Source organism: Zalophus californianus, chromosome 5 (assembly GCF_009762305.2).
Source record: "Zalophus californianus isolate mZalCal1 chromosome 5, mZalCal1.pri.v2, whole genome shotgun sequence".
NCBI lineage: Eukaryota > Metazoa > Chordata > Mammalia > Carnivora > Otariidae > Zalophus > Zalophus californianus.
The window spans coordinates 3944433-3950662 of record NC_045599.1 but is presented as its reverse complement, the minus strand read 5'-3'; the positions used below and the strand labels follow the sequence as shown (position 1 = coordinate 3950662).

At 45.9% G+C, this 6230-nt stretch overlaps 1 pseudogene; it reads left to right on the top strand.

Moving 5' to 3' along the window:
- The first annotated feature begins 890 nt into the window (after positions 1 to 890).
- Positions 891 to 1833, top strand: LOC113928697 (annotated as a pseudogene).
- Positions 1834 to 6230: the final 4397 nt, after the last annotated feature.

Sequence of the window (6230 nt, the reverse complement as noted above, 5' to 3'; positions counted from 1 at the left end):
CCGCTATTTTCTTTGCTTAAATGCATTCATTAATCACAACAAAACATTTCTCATTAGCCTGGTGTCCACATATTTTCTACGGGTCGATTTTGGTGTGCAATACATTTGTGAAAGTTCATTCTTCTATTTGATGGCTTTGTTGAGCACTGACCATGTGCTGCGGATTGTTCCGGGCACTGGGCACACGACAAGGAACGGCGTGGACACAACCCTGTTCTCAGGAGGGCATGGCCTCATGGGGAAAACCCACCATAAACTAGTTAACAAATGACGTAACCTCCCACAGAGTTTCAAAGGTGACAAATCAGCCATGAGAAGGTCCGGGTGCAGAGAAATGCTAGGACAAGAAGAGCCTGTGCAAAGGCCCTGTTCTGAGGCAGAAAGGGCATGCAGTCAGATAAGTAGGCAGGAACCAGGGCAGGAAGTCCTTTCTAGAGAGGACATGCTGGCTGGGTTGAGGTCAAAGATTCAGTGACACTACCCTGAGTACGCAGCACCAGAGGGACGGGGCAGGTCTTCTGTGATAGGTTGGGGGAGGCATAGGCTCTGGATTCAAAGTGGGTTCAAAGTCTCCTTTGCCACTTCCTACCCATGTGGTCCTGAGCAAGCTACATACTCTGAGTCTCAGCTATTTCATCTGAAAAGCGGGACTCATAAGTACCTATTTTGCGGGGATTAAGAGAGATCGTGCACGTAAACTCCTTAGCACAGTGGGACATAATAAACACTTGATAAAAAGCAGCAATTACTATGGGTACAAGATTCTGGTCATGTATCCGATCACAAATGACCTTTGATCTGATTTTTCACATACAGCAAGACCAGGCTCTGCTGGGATCTTGTCCTCCCCCTTGTGTGTGCAGCCTGTCATCTCCCTGAGCCACGGTGGGATGTCCAGGGGGAAGGAGAACGGGACAGAAGTCACCGAGTTCCTCCTGCTTGGCATCACCAGTGACCCGGAGCAGCGGCGAGTGGTTTTCTGGCCCTTCCTGTGTATGTACCTGGTCACTGTGGCCGGGAACACACTCATCATCCTCGTCATCGGCTCCGATCCCCGCCTGCACACCCCCATGTACTTCTTCCTTACCAAACTCTCCTTTGTTGACATCTGCTTCACCACCACCCTGATCCCCAAGCTGTTGGTCAGCCACGTAGCAGGAATGTGGACTATCTCTTACCCCCACTGCCTGACCCAAATGTACTTCCTCAGCTCCTTTGCCAACCTGGACACCTTTTTGCTGGCGGCCATGGCACTGGACCGTTACGTGGCCATCTGCCACCCCCTGCAGTACCACACCATCATCACCCGCCAGCTCTGTAGGGGACTGACCACATTCACATGGACGTGCTCAGGCCTCATCTCTCTGGTCCACACATTCCTCATGAACAGACTGACGTTCTGCTCCTCCGCCCGGGAGAGCGCACACTTCTACTGCGACACCTACCTGCTGACGAAGATTGCCTGCTGAAACACATGGGTCAATCAGCATGTGTTCCTGGGCGCCGTGGTCCTGTCTGTGGCCCCCTGTGTGCTCATTGTGGTCTCCTACATCTGCATAGCTGCAGCTGTCCCTCCAGATCCCCTCCACCCCAGGAAGGCATAAGGCATTTTCCACGTGCAGCTCCCACCTGTCTGGGGTCACCCTGTTCTATGGAACTGTCCTGGGGGTATACATACGACCCCCCAACTCCTTCTCAGCCCAGGACACAGTAGCAACCATCATGTACACAGTGGTGACCCCCATGCTAAACCCCTTCATCTACAGCCTGAGGAACCAGGAAATGAAGAAGGCTGTAAGAAGACTCTTCAGCAGGGGCTCCAAATCCTCTTAGCAGTGGTGAGTGCCGGGCTGATACCTGGAGAGGTCCAGGATGTCAGGAAATGGAAGACAATTCTGCCATCGCCTCAACAACACCCACTTCCGCACACTGACAGGTTATTTTCTGAGAAGAAGCCTGAAATTAGAGGAATTTTTAATGTATTCTATCTCTGAGAAACTCGGGGTCCTTCTAGCTGTCTCCTCTAATGATAGGGTGGGGCTATCAACCCCATGCTTCTAAGGTGGCTGCTGGGGCTCCATCCATCTCTTCCTGTCCCCGGCAGGCAGGATGAAAATAGCAGGGCCAAAAGACTTGCCACTTGCAAGGGCTCTCTCAGAAGCCCCAACAGCTGCTTCTTGTTCATTTCTCAAAGGTGTCCCCCTAAGTGCAAGGCAGGCTGGGAAATGTAGCTACTATTTTTTGCTGCTGCTATTGTTTTGGTTAGGCTTAGACATGCCACCATCTTATATGAACCCAAGAACAAGCAGTATGTAGCTTGCTCAGGACCACATGGGTAGGAAGTGGCAAAGGAGACTTTGAACCCACTTTGAATCCAGAGCCTGTGCCTCCCCCATCCCACTACAGAGGACCCACGCCGTCCCTCTGGTGCTGGGTACTGAGGGCAGTACTCTTAGAAAGGAAGAGAGGATGAATAATGAACAGACAACAGGCAGGTGTGCAACGATACTCAAGACTTATTTTGCCACATTTTATAGATATGAAGCCACATAGTTATTTTAGGAAAATAAACGTGTGTTTTATACATTGATCCCCTCTGGATGGGGACTGTGTGTCAGGAGAAACACCTGATATGCTCCCACACTGCTGAGGCTATGACATTAGCAGAAGGATCCCAAAATTCTCCTGCACGTCAGAGGTCCCCCTGTGGGGAGCACAGCAGTATCAGTGAAAGCAAAAGGAGCGTTCATGGCATTCAGTTATTGTGAAACTTTAATTTTTCCCAAGGAGATGGTTTGTATTTCATCTTGAATGCTTTTTGCACTGTGGAAAATTAATATTGGAAGTGTAAAAATTTATAAAAGGAAACTTCATTTAAAATGGAGGGGGGGGTGCATCTGGGTGGCTCAGTCGGTTAAGCAGCTGACTCTAAATCTCAGCTCAGGTCTTGATCTCAGGATTATGGGTTCAAGCCCCAGGCTGGGCTGCACACTGGGCACCGAGCCTACTTAAAAGAAAAGGGGGGGGTAGTCAGGAGGCCAGCAGGGGGAGCTCTCACACCCTACACTCCTGGTCAATTGCAGCCCCTAGTACTTTAGCTACCACTTTCCCACCAGCAGGAGGAAGAAAGGTTTTCCTCCTCCCCCAGCAACAGCCCAGCCAATGAGAGACTGTCACAGCCCAGCCAATGAGAAACCACCATACTTCCAACTCCCAATTTAACCCAATGGACTTTGTGTTTACAACAGCCCCTTCCAACGACCCCTTTGCTCTATAAAACAGCATTCCTCCCCTTTGTTCCCCAGACTTGCCTATGGTTTTGCTGTAGCTTGCGTGTCCCAGGTTGCAATTCTCTACTCTGTTAAACCCATCTTTGTTGGGAAAATAACCAGTTTTATTTTTTAAAGTTAACAGGAGAAAGTTCATATTGTTCAGACTTTGCACAATATTATATTGATATAGATGTGTGTGGTAAAATAGAGCATGAAATATTTTAAATAAATCAAGACAATAAAGCTTTAGAATCCAGTATGAACAGATGGGTTTTTTCTTAAGATTTTTAAGATTTTACTTACTTCTTTATTTGAGAGAGAGAGAGAGAAAGACATTGAAAGAGAGAGACAGTGTGTCCACGGAGAGGATCAAGCAGACTCCGTGCTGAGCAGGGAGCCATACACGGCTGGATCCCACCACCCAGAGATAATGACCTGAGCTGAAATTGACAGTCTGCCGCTTAACAGGCTGAGCCACCCGGGTGCCCCCACAACAGATAGGTTTTATTAAAAGGCCAAAGCCTAGAACATGTTTCTAGGCTCAACGTACAAATTATTGAGTGACCTGACTGCGTGAGACTTTTTTTTTTAAAGATTTTATTCATTTGAGAGAGAGTGAGAGAGAGAGAGCACATGAGAAGGGGGAGGGTCAGAGGGAGAAGCAGACTCCCTGCCGAGCAGGGAGCCCAATGCAGGACTCAAACCCGGGACTCCAGGATCATGACCTGAGCCGAAGGCAGTCTCTTAACCAACTGAACCACCCAGGTGCCCCATGCATGAGACTTCTTTACAGAAAAATTAATAGAATAAAAGCCTACCACAGAAGTGAAAAGATGAATGACAAGAAAGAACATGTTCAAGTTCCATGACAGAAGATTATCACACCTACCCACACATGCGTGCACACACATACACACACAAGAAATAAAAATGGCAGAGGACAGCAACAGTAATAATGAAATATGGTCTTCTTCCATAGTCTTGGCCTCTGTTGAGAAGGCTGATCCATACTAATCTCCTTATCAAAAATGGCCACATCTAGTGTTCTCGCCCAAATAGGCTTTCTCGTTTGTTTCACTATGGATGGGCCAAGAGTCCTCCAAACCTTCAAATTCCCTCCCTTTTTGCTTAACAATGACATCTTTACACGATACAACTATTCTGCTTACAAGGCAAAATACACTAATCCCTTCTCCAGAAAATGAGGTAAACTCCTCCGGTAGTGTTTTCTCTTGACATCCCACAGTTTAAATACTATGATTTAAAATTAATAAATAATGACACAAAGTCAATACATGATAAGAGAATAAGGCAATTAAGAGAACACAGATATTTCCTTAAAATACGTGTATATATACAAACCTATTCGTAACAAAATAAGAAGGAAATGTATAGAAGTTGTGCTTACTGGAAAGATTCCCTTTCACCACTATCCTTCAGGGACGTCCCAGAGAGAGGCTGTAGTCTGCAGCCGTCCACTTACAGGTAGTGGCAGCCAATTGCACAGAATCATCTGTAAAGTGGGCCAGAATGTGAAAATTGACTGATGTAGGAAAGACTTTAGGGTTCGAAACCAATGGCCAAGAAAGAATTCCTGAGATGTCTTTGGTGGGACAGGACCTGTGGGCAGAAGGAGCTGCACTGGGGTCAGGAGGGGTGGGCCATTATATACTTTCAAGTTGGGAGAGGTTAGAGATAGTATAAGTCCCTCTAAGGAATTTTGGAAGCAAGGTTTCCAGGACCTTGCTAGCTATTGTTGGGAAACGGCCATTTACTACCATCTAATAAAACCTTAGTTATGAGACCCTTCAGATATATGGGTCTCATATATCTGAGGGGCCATATGCTTGGGGGATGATTGCCAACACGGATTATTGCCAACACGTATCTTGGGGGTTTCGAGATAAAGGAAATTTCTAATTTTTATATGTTAAAGTAGACTCACGGGGTGCTGGGGATTGGGCTCAGATTGCCTTTTGCCCTTAGCAAAGTATTAACATCAAGGCAGTTGAGTCCCTAGAGGAAATGTCACTCTGCCTGTTTCAAGGACTTGTAGATAGTAAGGAAATTTAATAATTTCTCTTCTGCCTTTGTTTCCCACATCATTTACTATATTACAAAGATGACAATCTAATTAGCAGAAGGAAGAAGAGGAGGGTGCCTGGGTGGCTCAATTGTTAAGCATCTGCCTTCAGCTCAGGTCATGATCCCAGGGTCCTCAGATCGAGCCCCCACATCCCTGCTCAGCGGGAAGCCTGCTTCTCCCTCTCCCTCTCCCTCTGCTTGTGTTCCCTCTCTCGCTGTGTCTTTCTCTGTCAAATAAATAAAATCTTTAAAAAAAAAAAAAGGAAGACGAGATTAACAGAGATTCTTATCAAAATTGGCAATCAAAATTTAAGTAAAAAGTGTTTATTTTTATCTCATAACAAAATTCTGAATGGACTGAAAACCACAGAGTGAGAAATAAAACCAAAGAAGTCCTAGAACACAATATAAGTGAAGATCTTCAGGGAAGGCCATTTTAAGCATGTCACCAAATCTGAAAGCATGAAAGAAAGGATTTGATCTAATGACATAAACAGTTAAAAATGAAATGTTTACAAAATGTTACAAACTGAAATTCTGTCCGCATCAAAAGATAATCCCGGAGCGCCTGGAGGGCTCTGTAGGACTCTTGATTTCAGCTCAGGTCATGACCTCAGGGTCGTGAGGTTGAGCCCCACGTCTGCTTGTCCCTCTCTGCTCCTCCCACCATTTGATCTCTCTCTCTCTTTAAAATAAATAAATTTTTTTAAAAGGCTCTAAAAATAATAATTCCATTGCCCCCTTAGCCCAGCCCCTAGTAACCATAATTCTACTTTGTCTCTATACATTTGATTATTCTAGGAACCTCATATAAGGGGGAATGATACCATATTTGTCCTTTTGTGTCTGGCTTATTTCACAAAGCATGACATC